The 23,631-nt window shown below is 41.3% G+C and overlaps 4 long non-coding RNA genes across 4 annotated transcripts in view; 3 read left to right on the top strand and 1 right to left on the bottom strand.

Annotated features, from left to right (window-relative positions):
- Positions 1-3,911: 3,911 nt before the first annotated feature.
- LOC138956259 (uncharacterized) lies at positions 3,912-5,176 on the bottom strand. Its single transcript, XR_011452571.1, has 2 exons — positions 5,062-5,176; positions 3,912-4,570 (listed from the first exon to the last, which is right to left on the bottom strand). It is a non-coding gene; the product is annotated as an uncharacterized lncRNA (long non-coding RNA).
- A 912-nt stretch (positions 5,177-6,088) lies between these two features.
- LOC138956268 (uncharacterized) lies at positions 6,089-16,011 on the top strand. Its single transcript, XR_011452573.1, has 3 exons — positions 6,089-6,193; positions 15,396-15,480; positions 15,955-16,011. It is a non-coding gene; the product is annotated as an uncharacterized lncRNA (long non-coding RNA).
- Positions 8,441-13,615, top strand: LOC138959097 (uncharacterized). Its single transcript, XR_011453616.1, has 2 exons — positions 8,441-8,981; positions 10,366-13,615. It is a non-coding gene; the product is annotated as an uncharacterized lncRNA (long non-coding RNA).
- Positions 16,012-18,548: 2,537 nt separating the features above from the next.
- The window catches only part of LOC138956274 (uncharacterized), a 9,798-nt gene continuing 4,715 nt past the window's right edge, over positions 18,549-23,631 (top strand). The window contains exon 1 of the long non-coding RNA XR_011452581.1: positions 18,549-18,654. This is a non-coding gene — a long non-coding RNA (uncharacterized lncRNA). The remainder of the gene's footprint in view (positions 18,655-23,631) is intronic.

Raw genomic sequence — 23,631 nt, forward strand, 5'->3', positions numbered from 1 at the left:
CAAGCTGTAGATTCTTGCATTACTAATGGCGAACAGCTACGCAAGAAAACAAAGAAAGTGTATTCAAGCGCCGAGCCTGGTAAAAAGAAAATATGGCTATACTGACCGAAATTTCAGAAAGCGTCACATGTTTGCTGCTGTGTAAATGGTTTGCAGTTCATTGCATATTGAACGCTGCTTTTCTTAGGTTTGATGTTTTATCACATTTTGTTGTTCACTTCTGTGTGTGCTAGCGCTTTTTGGGGGTAACTTTGTCGCAATTACTTCAAAATTTGATATGTTACTGTTTTTTTTTTATTTTTTTATTTTTTTATTTTTTTCGTTTTTTTTTTAGGAGATCAGACATTGTTAATCACACATGTGCGTGCGTTTTTTTAAAAAATTTTTTTATATCGGAAGTTTTTTTGTTATTTTTTTTATAATCATTTTAATTCTTATTAAGTTATTATTGTTTTCCTTCAGTCTCACTCTTTCTCTCAGCTTCACACTCAATGGACAGTAAACAGATCATGGACAATTGTTTTTAATTTTTTTTTTTACATTTACCCTCTCTCTCTCTCTCTCTCTCTCTCTCTCTCTCTCTCTCTCTCTCTCTCTCTCTCTCTTTCTCACACTTGTCCACACAACATCTCTCTCTCTCTCTCTCTCTCTCTCTCTCTCTCTCTCTCTCTCTCTCTCTCTCTCTCTCTCTCTCTCTCTCTCTCTCACTCACTCCCTAGTCTGTCTTTCTCTGCATCCACTTTCTTTCTCTTCGACTTGTCTGTTTTTTCTGAATTTTGTTCTTCGGAATTTTCTGTCTTCTTCTTTGTTCTTCTTTTTTGCTTCGTCTCTCTCTCTCTCTCTCTCTCTCTCTCTCTCTCTCTCTCTCTCTCTCTCTCTCTCTCTCTCTCTCTCTCTCTCTCTCCTCTCCCCCATACTCTGTCGGTCTCTCTCTCCCCCTCTCTCCCATAGTCTGCCAATCTCTCTCTCTCTCTCTCTCTCTCTCTCTCTCTCTCTCTCTCTCTCTCTCTTTCTCTCTCTCTCACTGTCTCCTCTCGTTCTATCTTCTCTCTCTCCACCTATTTTTTTTTATTTTTATACATTTTGTCCTATATTTTCTTCCGTCATCATTTCTCCTTTTGTTACCTAACGTTTCTTTATTTCAATTTCACAGATAGCAACATATATGCGAGTCACAAGTCAATTATTTTTCTTAAACTTAACTCTTTTTCAAAAATACATCCGATCTCTAAAGGGGTACCGTATCTATAAATACCTATGCACATTTTTGCAATCAAGATCAGCAAATTGACATAGTTTGCTTCAGCGGATGAAATAGAATTCCTTTTAACTAGGCCAAATAGGGCATCCCGCACATCAACATGAATTCTTTTTGAACAAGCGGTGAAGAAGGCTTCTTCAACAAGATTCCACACTTTGCTTATTTTTATACAATAATAAAAGAAATGTTCGATATAATCTGTCTCTTCTGTACAATGTGTACAACTAATACTCTCAGCAATGCCCATTTTATACAATATAATGTTCGTTGGATAAATGTTATGAGTTATTTTCCAGTGTAGCAGTCTCAATCTTACTTCTTTTGATGCCTTGCTTGCTATCTGCCAAATGTCCTTGTTTATTTCAATTCCCATCTTTCTTTTCCAGAAACTGACTGCAATAGTCTCAGTTTGATAAGCGTCTACCATTAATTTACGAAACTGCCTGGGTTTAAATGTACTTATTTTTTGATAATCCATTACCTTCATAGCTTGTATTCCATTATCATTCATCTTCAAAAAAAGGGATGCTATTGCTGTGCGAATTGCCCCATATTCAAATAGTCTTGTTGGTTTATGCCCAACTCTTTCACAAATCCTGTGAAATGGTAAAAACATATTATTCTCGTATAAATCCTTCACATAGCATATATCAGATGTAACCCAATCACGTAGAAACATTGTCTTGCCACGATAAGCAATTAGAGAGTTATTCCATAGGCATAAATTCTCCAGCTGGGTCATTTTTTTCACGCATGGTAATATCTTTTCATGGTTGTCAAGCCAACATTCTAAAACGCTTTTCCAGAACTTGTTTGTAATCAACCCCAACCCTTTAAATAAGGCTGGTTTGACGTTTGCTTGAAAGCAGCATAGATTTTTTCCGAGTTTGGAGAACATACTGAGTGGAATACTTTTCCAAGCTTCTTCGTTTGGTTGCAGTAATTTCGAAAACCATCCAAGTACAAAGGATTTTTGAAAGTCACCCAAGTCAATCATATTTAGGCCACCTTTACTTGTTTCCTGGCACATAACTTTTCGTTTTACCTTTTCATAGGCTTTTGTGTTTGAAAATCTTTTTTTCCAAATGAATCTGAAAAACACTGAGTTCAGTTTACATATGATCTTTTCGGGTATAATCAAAGCTTGCAAAGCATGTGTTAATTGAGGGATCAAAAGTGATTTTACAAGGCAAATCTTTCCCATTATACTGCAGTTTCTCTTAGACCACTTAATCATTGTGCTCTGAATATGATTAATTTTTTCCGTCCAGTTTTCTTCGATTTCCGAGGCTTCCAGATTATTACTAAAATATATACCAAGAATTTTGACTTTTGATTTCCATCTGAAGCCACATGGCTGCTCCTCAGAGTACTTCTGTGAACCCAACCACATGGCCTCCGATTTCAGTCTGTTCACAGCCAGTCCTGAGAACTTGGAGAAATATGACACCAATGTCAGAGCATTTTGCACATCATCAGTGCCTTTCAGAAAAAGCGTAATATCATCAGCGTACAAGATCATTTTCAATAGTCTTTCTTGATTAGTATTGGCTGATGGCAAGAATACCCCTTTAACTGACTGATCTGCCCTAGATATGTTACTGTTGTCACTGCACAAGTCATGGCCAATCCACCACTGTGCCCTTTTTTTTAATTTTTTTATCTCTCCCAATAAATGTATGGCATTTTGTTCTGTACGCGCGTGCCATTGCAGATTGAACACGTTTTTGTTGTTGCTAATTCATAATTAACTCTGTAATTAATGAAGAAGAAAAAATCCCGTGCGGAGCACGGGTATTAGTTGTAATTATATACGGCTTGTGTGTGTCTGTCTGTCTGTCTGTGTGTACTGTTTACGATTCACGGCCAAAGTTCTCGATGGATCTGCTTCAAATTTGGTGGGCATATTCAGGTAGACCCCGGACACAATCGTGGAAAATTTTGAACACGTGCGTGCTCTCAGCGCTGAACCGATTTTGGTTTTTCTGTACATCCATTCCCAGTAACTCTTCCTTATCTTCTCCAGTGTTTTGCGCGTTTATCTCCCTTCCTTCGTACGGTGCGCCGGCGAAGCCGTCGTACACCCGGCAAAGCCGGGTCCCCGGCGAAGCCGGGTATTCGGCTCTACTTATTCCCGGCGAAGCCGTACCCGGCGAAGCGGGTATTCATCTAGTGCTTCACCTCGTCCCTCTCCTTCTATATATATCCCTCGCTCTTGTGAATTTCTAGTTTGTTCAGAGGAGAGAGAGAGAGAGAGAGAGAGAGAGAGAGAGAGAGAGAGAGAGAGAGAGAGAGAGAGAGAGAAAGAGAGAAAGAGAGGGGGGGGGGGAGAAAGAGAGGGAGGAGAAAGAGAGGGGGGAGAAAGAATGAGAAGGGGGGATATAGAGAGGGAGAGAGTCGCGGGAGAAAGAGAGATTTAATGACGCTATTGGTTTTGTTCATTAATTTCACTGATGGTTATAATTGTTGAGAGAGTGTCATGAAGTGGAATATGCGAATAAAGAAGTTATTTTTTATTATTACGTGCTCTGCCCTATCTAGTTAAGGCCAAAAAAAAATAGGTCTGTTTACGGTAACATAGGCCAAAAAAATAGGGTCGGTAGGTCGGGAATTTTTTTTTTTTTTTTTTTTTTTTCCCAAAAAAACCATATTTTTACGTTATTTTGCCAAAAAAACAAGATTTTTTTTTTTTTTTTTTTTTTTTCCCAAATGCCAAAAAAAAGTCTAGGGTCGCGCGAAAAAACTAGGGTCGGTCGGGTTACCGTAAACAGACCTATTTTTTTTTTTTGGCCTAAACTGACTCTTTCACTCTTCGCACTACACACTTCACACACAGAATCTGGGAGGATACAGACTTATTATTTCCTCACAAATAATACAATTCTTCACATCAATACAGCAATACCAATCACCACTCACGAACGCACAGTTCACACAGTGATATTGCAATCACTCAATGCATGTGAGTACATAGTATAACAATCTTCCGTAACCTAACTATCTCAATATTAGGTTATTCCACAAGAGAGGATGTTGACAGACACTCACGAGTTCGTAGTTCTCACTTCATGCCGTCCTTTACACACTCTTGTGCCACTGTAATCCATGCCGATACTGTTATCCATATTTCACGTTCCTCCCCGAGAAACACTACTTCGCCCTTAGCGAAAGGTACCGGTACGTCTCAACGTCCAGTGTTGATGGGGACTCCACCGTCCATCCACCTTCGCCGATGTGACTTCTTGTCCTGACATCGTCACGAACTCTCCAGTGTGGGTTCCAACCCCCCGGACACCGTCATGGAAACTCCTAAAGAATTAACCCAAGTCTTAAACAATCTCTTCTTTCTAAACAGTCGTGTATCATCTCTCTCGTTCATTCTTCCATTTCTCTCCCTCTTGGCCATATTTACTAAGTACCTAACGTAATCCAAACATAATAGGCCTAATGATCACACTCTCATTCTCCATTCTACATTCACAACTAAACATTACACACGTACTTCTGACATCATTCCATGTATGTCATTCCGTCCACAATCAATATCCAAGCTATACTTAACCCATGGATCACTTAATCCATTAATGACACTACCATACATAGCATCAACATCTTTAACATAACATAAATGCGTAACAACATTTATGCTCAAGAAATTACCCAACAAAACGTAATACAATCTCAACGAGAATCCTCTTAAAAACTTCACACTAGAATTTAGTACACTTTGCATACACTAACATTTACATTCCAGCTATGTATTCAAGCTTCAATATTATACAACATAAAAACTCATTTACCTTAGAGACCCGTCTCAAGAAGGAGTGCTTGTTCCCAGAACAAGACGACAAGCGAAACCCAACCTCCTTGGTTTCTAGTTTGAATCGCTGTGAACTCTCTCAGTCTCAACCCAGCTATATCTTTCAAACTCGTAAACACAATTCTGTTAAGCCAGGGCTATTTCCTCGTGAATCGCACGAAACCCGTGATATCGCTTCTAACCTGTCTACGCATCAACAATCCATTCTTTAGGGAGGTTAAACTCACGACGTCTTTACAAAACCCAACCTATCTCCAAATACCTTACTTACATCTTTGTGACAGAGAGAAAGACAGAGAGAAAAAGAGAGAGGGGGAGGAGAGAGAGAGAGGGAGGGAGAAAGACAGGGAGAGAGACGCGGGAGAGAGACAGATAGATATAATGACATTAGTTTCGTTCATTAATGTTACTGATGGTTATAATTGTTGAGAGAGAAAGAGACGCAGAGAGATAGAGAGGGGGAGAGAGAGAGAGGGGCGGGGGGGGGGGGGTGGGCGGGAATGATGTGTTTTAGGCTTGTTCAGTATTGCGTCGTTGTATAGCTATATTGCCCTACAGGAGATGTAGAGAGAGACGTAGAAAGACAACGACAGAGACAGACAGAGAAACGGGGGGAACAGAGAGATAATGTGTATTCATAACAAGTGTCCACAGCATGTTGCCGTATTGTAAACGTCTATTAACAATCAATGAAATAATAATAATCGTTTATTTTCGCATTGAGTAAATGTATGTCAATTTTCAGGGAAGTCAGAATAAATAAATGGTTTCCACTCAATCTACAAAGCAATCGTTTTCTCAGAACAATATGTTTTTAGTAAATGTACACATTTCTTGGAATGTTTAGGACATTTGTCAACTTCCCGATTACAAATCATAAAATTTAATAATGAATTTACAAAAAATGTTTAGAAATTTACTAAAAACATAGTTTTTAAAGAAAAGTTAACCGTAACATACATAACCCGAATTCATTCCTGGCTGTCCTTGCAATGTCAACAGGTTTACGTGGCTCTGGATATCGGTGAACGCCTGCTACTTCTGGTCCTGTCCAAGGAAAAGATGGAACTGCTGGTGTTGATGACGGTGGAATGCTTGTACAACGCTATGTGGTAGGCAATACTATTAGGTTACACTCCAGACACTGTTCGATTAGGGTAAGCCGACCGGCCTTTTTCAGCTTACCTTTAACTCATTGTCTCCCAGGTACTCATATGGCTCTATCTGACCAGGTACGGAAATATCCGCTCAGACTGTTAGCTTCAGTCGCTTTCTGTAAGGCAAAAAAAAAAAAATAGTCTGTTTACGGTAACCCGACCGACCCTATTTTTTTCGCCGCGACCCTAGACTTTTTTTTTGGCATTTGGGGAAAAAAAAAGAAAAAAAAAAGAAAAATATGTTTTTTTGGAAAAAAAAAAAAATCCCGACCTACCGACCCTATTTTTTTGGCCTATGTTACCGTAAACAGACCTATTTTTTGTGTTGGCCTAACGTCCATCCAATGCCTGCATTCCAGCGTGTTGATACACAGTTACTACACCGTTCCTACAATTCTGAGTGACCTGCTACAGCACAGCTGATTTCGGCTAAAAAAAACCTTGGTCAACATAGGTGGGGTAGAAAGTGTTGTTAAGGGCAGGAGCTACCATACAATACACCGTTTTTCTCTTCAAGTCATTTGACCACAACATTCATGAAACAGAACTGTTTGTGTTAACATTTGGTGTGCATTTGCTTCAATGTACGTAGAATGATAGCATATGGTCAAAACAAAATTTGCTCTTAGATTGACTTAGTAAAAATTATTAAATGAATAATAAGCAATACACTACTTATTGCATCACCCTGTTATATAACCGTGTGGTTTTGGACAACACTTTTCCCCTGTTGTTCGAGCCTTAAGGCAGATAGCATTCAGCGTTCAGCCCAAAACAACCCTAACATATTTGGCAATAAACATGCTGAGAGAAAAAAAGGTTTGTATGTTTTGTTTTATGTTGCCGAGTTTAAGTGAGAATCAGAGACCACGAACGAAGAAGAAGATGATGATATTTATCCCATGACCTGCCTCTTTGTCTCTGTTAGCTGAGGAGGTGATTAGGCCAAAAAAATAATAGGTGTGGTTACGGTAACATAGCCCCAAAAAATAGGGTAGGAAGGTAGGCAATCACTTTTTTTTTTTTAAACTTTTTTTTCTAATGTGTACAAATTAAACCTACCGTATTTTCCGGGTGACAAGGCGCTTTGTTATCTAAGACGCACCCCCTTCTTTTTATTAATGCACAAACGTTAAATAAAACAGTTTAAACCAAAAAAAAATTGTAATCCAGTCACCCATTGGACGCAGGGGGCCAATAGGGCGCACCAAAATGACCCAGTTTTTGCCATGAGAGGTGGTTCCCCTGTCATATCTGAGAGAGGAAACACTTCCTGCATCGGGGTCAGTGACCGGTCAGTGACCAAAGGCATTGTGATAGCCGGGTGGCCTTGTTAAAAGACACGACCTTCTTCCCATGGGTCAATGACCCAGTTTTTGCCATGAGAGGTGGTTCCCCTGTCATATCTGAGAGAGGAAACACTTCCTGCATCGGGGTCAGTGACCGGTCAGTGACCGAGTTTAACAGAGTGGAAATCTGTGTGTGCGGCAAGATCAAAGGCAGGGCAGTACCTAGTAGCTGAAACATGCATTATCACAAGTTGTTTGACTGGTACTCAAGCGGTCTCTTTGATTTTTTTCGTATTTCATACACGGATTAGGCGCTTCGTTATACAAGACGCAGGGGTCGAACTCGAGGAAAAAAAGTCGCGCCTTATGACCCGGAAAGTACGGTACTTGACAGGGAAATAAGTGTGCGACACGGGCGCTTTCGCTTTCATTGCGTTTTTTGCACTGTTTTTTTTTTTTGTTTTTTTTTTTTTTGTGTGACAAATGTAATAAAAAGTTATAGGGTCGGCCCCAAAAAATAGGGTAGGTCGGGTTACCGTAACCACACCTATTTTTTTTTATAGGCCTTATTCTGAATATTCCATCACAACCATATGGATATCCCATCACAACCGAGTTTCGATCTCAACTGTCATTGGTCATTGTCTTTGATTTCACAGTACAATTGAATAATTTATAGAGGTCATCTGCATATTCAGAGTTTACAGATGGACTACTTTTTTCAACATACGACTGAAATATTTTGTGGTGTCAAAGTAGGTAGCGGCAGTAACGCTAGTCCCATGCGGGAAAGCGAGATCTGTGCTGAAAATAACACGTTTTCAATTTCCGACAGCTTTCAATATATGGCATATTATTGAAAATGGAAACTACAGAAATGAAGTTGGATTCTTTGTCTTTTACCCCATGCCATTTGTTTGCAAAATGTGCTTGGATTGAATGCGTGTGCGTGAATCACAAATACTCTCTCCGGATTTTCGGACAGCCGTGACGCGACCGCCATTACTACTTGCTCTTCAACTTTTTGTGGTGTTTCCCTTTCGGCGTTGTATTTTCTAAAAATAGTTTCATTCAACGATCGGAAACCAGTGTCAACTGCTAAAGAAAGAGTCCCTTTTCTTTCTAGGGGGGGTATTTTTTAGATTAAATCGATGGTGGATTTTAGACATGGACAATAAAAAATTGCCCAACTTTAACCTTTCGTAACTTAAAAACAACTCAAACGATCGTAGTCGTAAAAGATGCGCTAGAAAGTCCGATTTCTTGTGAATCCTCCAAATATGGAAGTTTCCGTTTAAGATTCATGCGCGCGAAGCGCGAGCCAATCAAAACCGAGGACCTGCAAAACCGGTAAAATCCGTTGCGTTGATCGCGAGTCATGGCGGAGTATTCAAGCGAAGCGATGGTGACGCACGCTTCGAGACAATTTGTGGAAGAAATCAAACCCATCCTTGGTAAGTGTTGATGTTTTTCTGTTCATTTAGTGTTTAGAAGTTGATCTGTCGAACCATTCTGCTGAATTTAGCGTTTTGAGTGCGTAGTTTTCATTTTGATGATAGTAGTTTGTGCTGGGTCATTTTGTATTGGGTGTTGAAATGGGGGTACTCGATAAACGACCTAAGTTATTTTTTGCCTTTCGCCGTACATGTGATATATTTGTTTCAAACTAATCTTGAATTATTACTCCGATGGTTTTTGTTTCTCAGTTGTTGTTTTCTTGAGGATTAAATTAGGATTAAAAGGAATAATTGTTCCTTTGCTAAAACCGGAAGTGCAAGACTAGGCCTAGCAACGAGTAGCGTAGCTTACATGCACTGACCCTAGCGCATCTCCATTCCTTCTTCCTTTTCCCCCCAGTTAATCAGAGTTTATGGTCCATCAAACTTGTGTGATTACTAATTTGTTTCTCATGACAAGCAAGGTGATATAATAAATTAGAAACGAGTTAAAAAATAACCAAATACATGACAGAAAAACAAAGCAAACTTTTGTTTTGGGACAAAAGTAAAACTGAAAGTAAACAGGCCTTCATGGTGGCTTCCAGTAAGTTCGTCACACGGTAGATTCGTCACCGGTCCCGGTAACTTCGCCACAGTAGTCCGAGCGCGGCTCTCTCTATCTCTCTCTCTCTCTCTCTCTCTCTCTCTCACCTCCTTCCACCCCTCCCTCTCCTCACATTGAGTTTCTCTGCCTCCTTGACAGTGAGGTTGAAGTCATAGGACTCCCTCTCTCTCTCTCTTGGTCGCGCGTGTGTGGGTGTTAGTCAGTGTGTGGGTGTGTGTGCGATGGTGTGTGTGAGTGTTTGTGCGTTTGTACGTGCGTGTGTGTGCGTGCGTGTCATGGATATGGGTGTATGTACGTCCGTCCGTCTCTCTCTCTCTCTCTCTCTCTCTCTCTCTCTCTCTCTCGCTCCCTCTCTCAGACTACATGCTTTTGAGAACTGCTCAATGAGTAGATCTCGGGTTGAGAACTGCTCAATGAGTAGATCTCGGGTTTTAAAATAACAACGCTCGGACTGTGTCGTCTGAAAACTGCTCAGTTGAGAACTGCACAATGAGTAGATCTCGGGTTTTAAAATAACAACTCTCTCTCTCTTTCTCTCTCTCTCTCTCTCTCTTTCTCTCTCTCTAAAAAATGTCAGTGAATCTTGAATCTCTCCCACAAATCAAACATCTGAAAGCATAAGCTCTAAGCTTAACACCCGCCCACCCCTGCCAGTAATTTCGTCACGGGTGACGAATCTACCGCGTGACGAACTTACTGGTAGCCTTCATGGTTTCAGTACAAAAATATTATGAACATAGTATTACATTTTTGTTTTGTTTGTGCGTGTTACAGATGATGCTCACTTCCAGCAAATGAAGTCTGCTTTCACACTCACAGCAACTGGAAGAGGTCGACCACCCAAACTTCAGCTGGTACCACTGACCAACAAGCTATTGTTGCAGCTGGATCTGCTTCGGTTGGAAACAGGGAGGGATTGGAGTGACCTGGTTTAATTTCTCCCCAAAGTGTTCGAGTGAACTTGCTGCAAGGACTTGAAATCAAGGCAGAAATTGAGGGAACAGTGAAAGAAGCAACAAAGCTGGGGAATAAGACTGGATTAGAACTAGAAGCATTTTTGGATATCGACGCAGGGCGTTGCATCATGGGCCGGAATGTTGGGGTTCATTTGCTGAAACATAGGATCACAAGAAACCACCTGCTCAATCCGGACCTTCTGGAAGACCTTGACCGTCCATCAGAACTTGTGAATGGCATGGTGCTCGATCTAATATCGTTCCACAAAAAGGAGAACCTATCGCTGACTTCTGCCAGATTCCTGCATCGGTTGTTTTTGGACACAACATTGTGCTTGCACCATTTTCTTCTTCTGGCAGAACATTCACAGTCGAATCTCCAGCAAACCTGCCTGCCATGTACACCTGTTTCAAGCAGTACTTGACTGACAACTTTGTTTGACTGACTTTGAAGAAGGGGTATATATGCATTTGACTGTCACTTCTCATCCGACTGTGCACTTTGCAAGAATTTAGTTTTCCCCAGAGAACTGTGAACAATGTTAGTAAATTTATCCCACATACGTGAGAGAGATAACCGTGAGATAAAAATCGTTCAAATCACACGTGTGTATATCATGTAAATGAGGTCAACCGGAAGGTCAAGCTATGTAAATTAGTAGTACATGGGATAAACCGGAAGGTCAAGCTAATCCTATCGAGGAAGGATATGCTTTGCTGTTGTTGTTCCTTTTGGTTTCTTTTATCCTGTGGCCACTGCTTTTCTTTTTATCTGGTATATTTTGAAGTGATGGGTTTGATTTCTTCCACAAATTGTCTCGAAGCGTGCGTCACCATTGCTTCGCTCGAATACTCCGCCATGACTCGCGATCAACGCAACGGATTTTACCGGTTTTGCAGGTACTCGGTTTTGATTGTTCGAATATTAAACTTAACAGTGTTGACAAAGGCGAACTACTTTGTCCTAGTTTGAGAGTGTGTGTCATGGCGGAGGAATGAATGTCAAATTGAGTAAAGTGGTTTGAAGTTCTAAAGCGGTTGATCCAAAGGCAATATCGCTGTCGGTGACTTTTAGTTAGATCTGGCACAGAAGTATATAATGTAGGATAAACAGAATACTACATGGCTTGCTGTGTCGTACCAGATTTACACTCGTTGCTTTTTCAAATAGTAAACAGCTCGCTTTCGCAGTTCACTATTTAAACAAGAAGGGCAAAGCCCATACGACTCACATCCTTGACCTTTACATGACCTTGACCTTCAGGGTCAAGGTCAAATAACTAAACCTAGCAATGACATCATACACTAAGAACTGCTTTACACATTTTTCCTACCAAAATACATGTGACCTTGACCCAAGGTCAAGGTCATCTAAGGTCATGCAACACAAAGCTGTTAATTCAAGACATAGGAAGTACAATGGTGCTTATTGGCTCTTTCTACCATGAGATATGGTCACTTTTAGTGGTTCACTACCTTATTTTGGTCACATTTCATAAGGGTCAAAGTGACCTTGATCATATGCGACCAAATGTGTCTCATGATGAAAGCATAACATGTGCCCCACATAATTTTTAAGTTTGAAACAGTTATCTTCCATAGTTCAGGGTCAAGGTCACTTCAAAATATGTATACAATCCAACTTTAAAGGACCCTTGCGACCTTGACCTTGAAGCAAGGTCAACCAAACTGGTGTCCAAAGATAGGGCTTACATTGCCCTGTATAGCATACATAGCTAAGGTTGCCATTCTCGATAACTTCAGAAGAAAATGTGAAAAATGGCCGTTTTTAAGACAACAATTACGGCCCCTGTGACCTTGAACTTGATGTGAGGTCAAGTTGCCGCACATGTTTTTTGAGATCTTGTAACCATACACCATCAGGCCACATCAGGTGTTGATAGACTTAATAGTGTCCAAGAAATATCCAACGTTAAAGTTTTCCGGGCGGACGCCGGGACGGACGGACGGACGACTCGGGTGAGTACATAGACTCACTTTTGCTTCGCATGTGAGTCAAAAAACAACTCGTGTAAATCTGGTACGACACAGCAAGCCATGTAGTATTCTCTAGATCTTACTTCAATCAATCAATCAATATGAGGCTTATATCGCGCATATTCCGTGGGTACAGTTCTAAGCGCAGGGATTTATATATATATTTTTTTAATTTAAAATTTTTTTTTTTTATGCAATTTATATCGCGCACATATTCAAGGCGCAGGGATAACAGTGACATTTTTATCTAAGCCTATACAATTTTGCCAGGAAAGACCCTTTTGTCAATCGTGGGATCTTTAACGTGCACACCCCAATGTAGTGTACTTGATTGAACACATATTTGTGAAGATAACATTGTAATCAATCTACACACCAAAAATCATGGCTGTATTTTCAGTAGTTTCTGAAATATTTCAATCTGAAATGTGCTACCCCCCTCTGGGGGGGGGGGGGGGGGGGTTTGTCCACTCTTGGGGGATTATTTTCAACATTACACTGAATTTTACTGATGTCTGTAAAGATTACACTGTAATCTATCTACACACCAAAATTTTTCGTTGTATCTTAAATAGTTTCTTAATTATTGGCCTTGAAGTGCGAAAAACTGTAATTTTCCTGTTTTTCCGCTTGACAAATTGAGGTTTTTGACATTTTTGAGGCTCTTATACTCCAAAAGCATTGAACTAAGCTGTCTGAAAAAAAATAGCCATGTTCTACACACATTTGTTTGGAATATGTGAAAGTTTCAGACAGCTGCTATACATATTGTGTGAATTGTGATGACCCAAAGTTGCCCTCCCGTGCAGTTTTGCGATGGGTTTAATTGTGTTTTTCGTGAAGTTTGCATGCTTGCTGACAGAAGCCATATGAGATTAGAGGGCTAGAACTATGTGTTTTTTCTATTCTTGGTTGCTGATAACAGATCCTGAAAAGTTGAAAGGGCTGAGGATAACTATGTGGTACCCACATGCTGCTGAAGTTGCCCTATTTTACAGTTTTAAGCAGAGTCGCGACAGCGTATGTACTAAAATATCAAAATCTCAGGAACTAATAAAGGTATCCACTTACTTTTTTGTGTGTTTTGCTTGTACTTTATTTTTCTTTCAAGACATCACAAAACATTCACTCTCACTTCAAAACCAAGTTTTGACTGCCGCTACCTAGTCAAAGTCAATAATTATCACGTATAGGTACAGGCCTACATGTGTCAATATTGAGAAAATAAAGAATACTTCATACGATACGCACATTCTGCATGGATTTAAAGAGCGGAGTCGAGATATTTCGCTGGCTGAAGCGACTGCATGGTCAAAGGCATGTTCAACGAGTATCGCGAGTGGGATCAAGGGACGATACTCCCTAATTTTTACACAGCCAGCCATCTACACAGAACCGTGAGAGAGAGAGAGAGAGAGAGAGAGAGAGAGAGAGAGAGAGAGAGAGAGAGAGAGAGAGAGAGAGAGAGAGAGGAATGAGGGAGTGGCACAAAAATGAAAAGAAGAAGACGAAAAGAAGTTGGAGATACAGTTAAGATATATGGGGAAGAGAAGAGGATGTGAGGTGTTAGATCAGTGTAGCCTATCCAACCGGCCTTAGGTGTTCGAGTCAAACTCAAGACCGGGACAAAGTAGAAAGCGATGTACCGCGACCGACTCTCAGTGCCGACATACAACTTCCAAGCTTTATTGCCTAACGTCTACAACAGGCGAAGTATTGAAGCTATGGCTCACCTAAACCCGACGACTGAATATGTAAGTGATCCACGTGTGAAAACCAAAGCAGAACAGCGCGATGACAGCCAACATTTCTATCCCCGACTGACAAACAGTAACACTGCATGCGAACTGACTTGGTTCAACGATCAAACCAGCACGGCCCGAACTGAATTTGTTGCGCTGCCATTATCGTGCACATTTCTGGTAAAAATATAAACCGGTATGCGGAATTGAGTATAACGAAAGCCGATGTCAAATATACACAGAGATATTTTAAAATGACTTTCAAAATGTAAAAGCAGATAGCAGACCTTTTTATAAGCAATATGAATGACTGAATGTCCACATACAAGTCGAATGACGCCGTCCATAATGCTGAAAAATGGGAACTAGCTTTGCGCATGAATTCATTGACATGAATTTCGACTGCGGAGGCTTTTGGCAAGCTGAAAACAGGCATGGGCAGGTATTAGTGGAAAAAGTAAGTTTTTTTTAGTGAAAACGTGGAGTAATGGGATAAATAGCTTACACACCTCGTCCTGAATATCTTGCATATTTTCCCTCGGGTCGATTTTCATGTATTACCTCGCCAAAGGCTCGGTAATATATGAAAATCGACCCTCCGGAAAATATGCAAGATAATCAGAACTCGGAGTGTATAACCTATATTTATCTCACCTTCACGCGTTTGTTACCGTGTGCTTTCCCGTTTGTAGAAACTAGCTGTCCTGTTCAAACTAGGCTCTCAGTTCAGATTGACATATATACTGTCACTGCACACCATTCTATATACAGTAAACCCTCACATAACGCTTTTCCGACCGATGTTATTAGCACGGATGCCTCTAACACTGTGATTGACCTCCGAATAACGACACCTCCCATGGTCCGACGTTTCAAAGCAGATGTAAATTCGCCACAATTAGGGTCGAAATTTACTTTTGAGTATTTTTCTGTTTATCAAACGCCTTCTGAGTGATTTTGGACGTCTCATTGTACGGTTAGTAGGCTTCATATGTATTCAAAGACAGGTGGTGCTAAATGAGGAAATATGTGAATGATGGAACCCTTTGTGTTGTAGGCCTATTTCGATCATGGATAATCATATGAGAATATCCTGTACATTTTGCAGTTTAGCCTTCATCAAAGAGACGAAGCAAGTGATCGTCGGAGGGACTGGATATCTGAACAAATACATCTTTCTATCAGGTTTTGAGGTAAAATACCAGCATTACGCATTTTATGTTGTTTAATATTCTGTTTAACAGACACGCGCATGCCTCATTTATTCTTTCAAAAAGAAGTGTCCCCTTTTCGTTGCAAACCGAGATCTCTCTCTCTCTCTCTCTCTCTCTCTCTCTCTCTCTCTCTCTCTCTCTCTCTCTCTCTCTCTCTCTCTCTCTCTCTCTCTCTCTCTCTCTTTCCCCTCTGATTGATATAAAGTATGTACGTGCGCGCGCGTGCGTGTGTATGTATGTGTGTGTGGTTGTGGTTGTGTGTGTATGTGTGTGTGTGTGTGTGTGTATGTATGTGTGCCTGTGTGTGTGTGTGTATGTGTGTGTATGTGTGTGTGTGTGTGTATGTGTGTGTGTGTATATATGCGTGTGCGTGTGCCTGTGTGTGTGTGTGTGTGTGTGTGTGTATGTGTGTGTGTGTGTGTGTGTGTGTGTGTGTGTGTGTTTTTCTCTCAGAATTCAGCGAAGTTGGAGAAAGCTGGTTCTGTTACATGTTCCCTTCAGAAAACTGAGGTAGGCTGATCTGGTAAACGTGCAACGCAGACAACCAAGCAGACAACCAAACAAAAGAAAACACGCACTCATTCATGCACATGTATTGCTCACCTGATTAGTCAGTTAGTCATAGTCGCGAGCAGTTTCGTTGGTATAGTCGAAAGTCCGTCCTTGAACCAACAAAACTTCTCTTTGTGGTTTCCACAGGTGGTAGAGCTTATACACTATTTACGTTTAATGACTTCCAGACATGACCCAATTCTTGAGGGCGATCGTCAAATATCAGAGTCACGGCAAGGTTTTGACTGGCCGAGTCCTAAAATAGAATTTTGTCCAACGTTTTTGAAAATATACTGAACGGCAAAAGTTAGGGACCGCCCTTGAAAAAACCAGCTGACTTCATCTGGGCCAAACTCCTTGTTCCTAAGTTTATAAAGCCAAATGGCTGTCAGGCCGTACACACCAGTGGGTGAGCAATGCTGTGTTAGCAGGGAACTTGCTCGGGATCCACGGAGGCCTGGCTAGGGCACGAGACAGAAACTGCCAAACTGCGAAAAGTGGACCATTTTTACGCTGGCGCGTGGGCAAGCCTGGGCGGGAAAGATGAAAAATTCGTTATGCACGTGCAGGGAGGATGTGTTGAGAGTGAACTGTTGTCACCAATTAGGCTTTATAGCCCCGCGAATTTCCGCCAGCCACCATCTTCTCACTATGCCTCCCAGACGAAAGGTGACCACCTTCAACAAAGCCCGGGCCATCGCATGGCTGCAAGACGGCGTAAGCAAGCGAGAAGTGGGCAGACGATTCGGAGTGTCCTATTCTGTCGTGGTCAGGCTGCATCAGAAGTTCCAGGCCACCAACGGCGTTCTGGAGAGGCCCAGGTCAGGACGGCCTAAGAAGACAACACGGCGTGAAGATCGCTTCATCAGAAGACAAGCTCTGCAGCAGCGAGGCACCACTGCAAACATCATCAGGGGCCAGCTGAGGGTGGCAACAAACACCAACGTCAGCACGAAAACCATCCGCAAACGCCTGCACGAAGTTGGCCTGCGATCACGTCGTCCAGCTGTACGGCCACGACTGACAGCAGCTCATCGCCAGGCTCGTTTGGCGTTCTGTCACAACCATGCCAGGTGGACACGCCAGCAATGGGCCGATGTGCTGTTCAGCGATGAGTCCCGCTTTAATCTGCACCATCATGACGGTCGGGCTCGTGTGTGGAGGCGTCAGGGTGAGCGGTACAACAACGGTCTGGTGCAGGAGAGGGTGGCTTTCGGCAGGGGCTCCATCATTGTGTGGGGGGCCTTCAGTTTTCGACACAGAACCCCCCTCTACCACATTGTTGGCAACCTGACGGGCCAGCGCTACAGAGATGAGATTGTCGCCCCTTTGGTTCTACCCGCTCTACACCAGATTGGTGTGCAGGCCGTGTTCCAGGACGATAACGCGACACCTCACAGAGCGAGGCTGGTCAGCAACTTCATCCAGCAGGCTGGTGTCACCAGGATTGGATTGGATTGGATTGGATTGGATAAGATTTATAGTCCAGTGAGGTTACCCTCATGGAAATTCGGGCTGCTTTCTCCCTGGGGAAAGCGAGCTGCCATACAATATACGGCGCTACCCATATTTTTATTTTTTTTTCCTGCATGCGTGTATTCATGTTTCCTGAGACTTAATGCCGTGTGAGATGGAATTTTTTTTAACTTTATTCCAAGTCCCACGGGTATTTGATGGACATTTTTATCTATGCCTATACAATTTTGCCAGGAAAGACCCTTTTGTCAATCGTGGGATCTTTAACGTGCACACCCCAATGTAGTGTACACGAAGGGACCTCGGTTTTTCGTCTCATCCGAAAGACTAGCACTGGCCGGCCTGCAGCCCTGATTTCAACCCCATCGAGCACCTGTTGGATGAGCTGGATAGGCGAGTGAGGAACAACCACCCACCCCCTAGGAACCTGCAGCAACTGCTTCAGTTCCTGCAAATCGAATGGCAGGCCATTCCTCAGGCCTTCAGCAGGAAGCTGGTAAACTCGATTCGGAACAGGACTGCAGAAGGCATCGCAAAACGCGGCGGACCTACCCATTACTGAACTGTTCGGAACTTGCAAATTTTGTTTTCGACCCCCATGTTGTTTCAGAGCTTGTTGACACGTAATGCGTGAATGAAATGTCACCATATTTTGGAAAAGGATCGCAGAGATAATGAATTAAACATGTTACAAATTTGATTCAATTTTGTTTGGTGGTTTGGAAACTGTGTTTGTTTGCGTAAGTGGTCCCTAACTTTTTCCTATGACAACTATAGAACTTTAAAACTGTACACATGTCTTTAAAACTGTACACATGTCTGGGATTCTGTCTTCTTCTTCTTCTTCTTCTTCTTCTTCTTCTTTCTTCTTTCTTTCTTCTTCTTCTTTTCTTCTTCTTCTTCTTCTTCCTTTTGATCCCCACCCCAGCACCCACCCTTGTCATCCTCCCGAAGCGTTTTTGCTGTTGAAGGTTTCATGTGCAATATTGTACAGTCAATGGAGTCTTCTTGTTTACGTTGTGATGCCTTCCCTGTCTGTAGCTTTTGCGACGCATTATAGTGGATGGTGTCGCTCACACGTTGGTGGTTCTGACTGAACACAGACTACTTATGCTGGACTACCGCGTGAGTGTCTGTCTGTCTGTCTGTCTGACTGTCTCTCTCTCTCTCTCTCTCTCTCTCTCTCTCTCTCTTTCTGGTCACCGCCTCCTCCTCAACGGATGGCTGCCTTCCCTGGCCGCGCGCACCCCATGATGTCGCCGCTGCAAGCTTACGGGGTGCACGCAATGGCTCCTCTGCACCGCCCTCTTCCACCACCTATGATGTCTCCACCCTGGCATCCTGCACTGTGGAATTACTTCTTGCATCTACAACAACCTCAACCAAGGTACTGACACTGGAGTGTTTAACAATGTGGGTTTTTGTGTGTGTGTGTGTGTGTGTGTGTGTGTGTGTGTGTGTGTGTGTGTGAGTGTGTGTGTGTCAGTGTGTGTATGTGTGTGAGAGAGAGAGAGAGAGAGAGAGAGAAACATTGAAACATTGAAACATTGAAACATTGAACTTTATTACAGGAAAGATAGCATTAGGTCCGTAGGACCTTTCTTACAGCTAGTCCTGATCTAAGCAAAATGGTTATAATCGAAATGGGAATACATAGGAACAAACTTTTTATGATGAAACGCAGACACACGCAATAATAGTAAGGCAAAAAAAAAAAATAGGTGTGGTTACGGTAACATAGCCAAAAAAAATAGGGTAGGTAGGTAGGCAATCACTTTTTTTTTTTTTTAACTTTTTTTTCTAATGTGTACAAATTAAACCTACTTGACAGGGAAATAAGTGTGCGACACGGGCGCTTTCGCTTTCATTGCGTTTTTTGCACTCGTTTTTTTGGGTTTTTTTGACAAATGTAATAAAAAGTTATAGGATCGGCCCCTAAAAATAGGGTAGGTCGGGTTACCGTAACCACACCTATTTTTTTTTTAGGCCTAATATAAGAATAAGATCATTTTTTATCGACATGTGATATACAGATATACAACCATACATTATCAGAACACACACACACACATATATATACACGCACACGCACACACACACAGAAGATCAACTAACTTATAAGGCAAGCCAACAGAGAGAGAGAGAGAGAGAGAGAGAGAGAGAGAGAGAGAGAGAGAGAGAGAGAGAGAGAGAGAGAGAGAGAGAGAGAGAGAGAGAGAGAGAGAGCGGCTCTGAACAAAGAGTCTGTTGCTGGAACATCGTCTTGGTGAGTTCATCGGACTACCGCTAGGATAGTCCACCAAGCGACAGTGATCATCTTCATCAGTTGTGTGAATGGTACGCATATTCGGTACCTAACTATCAGTGTGTTTCGCTCAATTATCCGTATTTTCGCGAAAAAGTATTGTGGACAATAACTTAACTGAGTACCCTTTGTTTAGCGATCATAACGTAACCTGTGACAAGCATATAATTGGCCTGGTAGGTTCAACTGTTCTGCCCGTGCGCATGACTTGTACTCAATACGTGCGAGTTAAATGTTGTGTCGGTCAATCCGTGTCTGTACTGTGATTGCCTCTAACTCTTCAGCATTACCACCAGCGCCTTGGAGCATTGGAAAATTGACTTTTCTGTGACGGTTGAAGTACGATCGAGTTTATCGAATTGCTTGTGCATTTCTTGCAGATTCCTGCCTTTACAGTGCATACATCTTTGTTCTTCTTTTTTAAACTTTGTTTTCTAGATTAATTTGAATTGGTTTTTTTTTTTGGTATTCTACGAGATTTCTACTCACTCATTTTCTCTTACAGAGATTGTTTTCACTGTGTACTGTTTAATAAGTCCATGACTGTATCTAAGAATTCCTGGCCTGTTAAAGACGGTCTAAGAGTTGGACATTTGAATATTAATCATGCCATAAATAAGCTTGATGAGGTAGCAGCTATTCTTCTCAACTCAGGCAAATACTTTCACATTTTTGGACTCTCTGAGTCGAGACTTAACAGCAATATCACAGATGTGGAAGTTAAGATTGAAGGATATAATGTCGTACGTCGAGATCCATCATCAAAAAAAGAAACTGGTTTGCTTGTTTATATCCACGAGTCCTTAACGTTTCATAGACTTCATCACTTAGAGCAGCATTCGGTTGAAACAATATGGCTGGAATTAAAATTGCGTAAATCAGCGCCAGTCTTGACCGGTTTCTGCTACAGGAATCCAGCTGAACATGTTAACTGGTTTGATAATTTCGATAACATGATGGACGCTGTCAGCCTTGAATCCAGAGAAATTATACTTTTGGGCGATTTTAATCTTGATCTTCTGAAACCCAACAAGTGCTGGATGGAAAAGTTATCCTTTCATAATTTACAACAATTAGTAACGATTCCAACAAGAGTTACAGCTACCTCATCTACGCTTATAGACCATATATGTGTGTCAACCCAGGCTAACATTATTGAAACCTCAGTTCCGAGTATTGGTTGTAGTGATCACTTTCCAATATGCCTCACATGGTCGAAAAAAGGGTTAGAATCCCCAAACGAAAGCATAAATTCATAACTTATAGGTTATTTTCAAAACTTGATAAAGAACCATTCCTTTCTGATTTAAGTTGTACAGATTTTTCAATAATTTATAATCATACTGACCCCGATGAAGCATTTGAATTATGGAACAACTTGTTTATAAAAGTATATGATAAACATGCACCATTCAGAACCTCTCGTGTGCAGCAACACCCAAAACCAAAATGGCTTACACACGACATTCAATGTGCGATTAATAACCGCGATTTTCTTAAACGTAATGGCAGAGAAGAAGAGTACAGAAAGCAGAGAAACGTAGTTCCGTCCATGAAACGTGCTGCTCGCAAAAAATATTACCGTGAGCTCGCTGCATAAAATACGAAACAAAACTCAAAAGCCATCTGGAAAGTGATCAACCAGTTGACACGTAAAGAAACCGTAAAATCTTCTGTCATTGATGTACCTGCGGATGATCTTAACATCCATTTCACTTCTATTGTTGAAAAAATAATCACAAATGATAGATCAAAACAGAATAATCTGGACAAGTTGAAACAGTTTTGTGTTTCAAAAAATATTACACATAATTTAGACACCCCCCTGTTATCTGTGAGCGAAGTCTTCCATTATCTGATATGCTTAAAACAAACTGGTACTCATGGTCTAGACAATCTTGATGGGAACATTTTGAAGTTGTCTGCCCCTTTTATTGCAGAATCTCTGACATACGTTTACAACTTGTGCTTGGACAAATCTGACTTTCCCGCCAAATTAAAGGAGGCAAAAGTAATCCCGCTATTCAAATCAGGTAATTCTTCTGACCCCGCCAATTACAGACCAATCTCGATTCTTCCTGTTTTCAATCAATCAATGAGGCTTATATCGCGCATATTCCGTGGGTACAGTTCTAGGCGCTCTGCAGTGATGCCGTGTGAGATGAAATTTTATACGGCCAGTAATTGCAGCCATTTCGGCGCATATTTACCTTTCACGGCCTATTATTCCAAGTCACACGGGTATAGGTAGACAATTATTAACTGTGCCTAAGCAATTTTGCCAGGAAAGACCCTTTTGTCAATCGTGGGATCTTTAACGTGCACACCCAATGTAGTGTACACGGGGGGGAGTTCGGACACCGAAGAGAGTCTGCACACAAAGTTGACTCTGAAATAAATTTCCGCCGAACCTGGGATCGAACTGACGCTGACAGCGGCCAACTGAATACAAATCCAGCGCGCTACCAACTGAGCTATATCCCCGCCCAAACCACTTGAAAAACACATATATACACACTTGGCCGCACATTTGAAGAAATACGACCTTATTCATTCAAATCAGTCAGGCTTCAGAGAAAATCATTCGTGCCACACAGCATTAATAAACCTTCTTGAAAACTTGCTTAGCAACATTACTAATAATGAACTCTGTGGTGTCCTATTCGTCGATTTTGCAAAAGCACTCGACGTCATTAATCATGAGTTACTTTTAAGAAAATTAGCTGAGTATAGATTGTCACCCCAAACCCTATGCCTCCTCTCATCTTTCTTAGCCGGACGAGAGCAATCCGTCTGCGTGAATTCCACTTTGTCAAGTAAAAGACCGGTGTTATATGGAGTCCCTCAGGGTTCTGTCCTTGGGCCACTTCTTTTCTCTCTGTATATTAACGATCTTCCTTTTTGTGTTAATGATGATTGTGAACTATTTGCTGATGATACGACCATACACACTTCTGATAAAAAAATTAGACAAAGTTTATTTATCATTGCAGAACAGTGTAGATGATCTCATTAATTGGACGGAATACAACCACATGAGTCTTCACCCCCAAAAGACCAAATACATGTTAATTACAACAAGGCAAAAAAGACAAAACATCAAGAATAATCCTCATTCCTTATTAATTGGCAACGATGCAATAGCGGAAGTAGGAGATCACAAAATTTTGGGAGTAAATATCGATAATAGTTTATTTTGGACCCATCATGTCAGATCGTTGTGTAAAACCATGTCGAGGAAAATATATTTGTTGAACAGAATAAAGCACTTTCTTGATCCACACTCAAGGTTATTATTTTATAATGCATACATGTATACAAACCATCACGGATTATTGTTCGACCATCTGGGACTCAGCCAGTGCAAACATTTTAAAACCACTGTATAGTCTACACAGACGAGCACTAAAATCAGTTTTATTAAAACAATCCAGTCTTGTTTTGGACGATTATAAAAAAACTTAAGATTTTGCAGAAAGATTTAAATCAAATAAAGGCGTGTTCCTTCACAAAATCCTTTCCGGCCATGCACCGAGTGCTTTCATTACAAAATTTAAAGCCAAACCAAGCCGAAAACTCAACGTCCCCATTCCGCGGATAGATCTCTTTAAATCAAGTTTAGCTTATTCTGGCAGCGTTTTGTGGAATTCTCTCCCGGAATCAGTTCGAGTCCCAATAAGTCTCAATACTTTCAAAAAACACCTCTCATTACATTTAATGTCAAATTACGAAAAGTCACAGTGATGGAAGACTTCGTTCTGATTATTTTCATATTGATCATATCTGTCCATAAAGCA

This window comes from Littorina saxatilis, linkage group LG2 (assembly GCF_037325665.1).
Source record: "Littorina saxatilis isolate snail1 linkage group LG2, US_GU_Lsax_2.0, whole genome shotgun sequence".
Classification (NCBI taxonomy): domain Eukaryota; kingdom Metazoa; phylum Mollusca; class Gastropoda; order Littorinimorpha; family Littorinidae; genus Littorina; species Littorina saxatilis.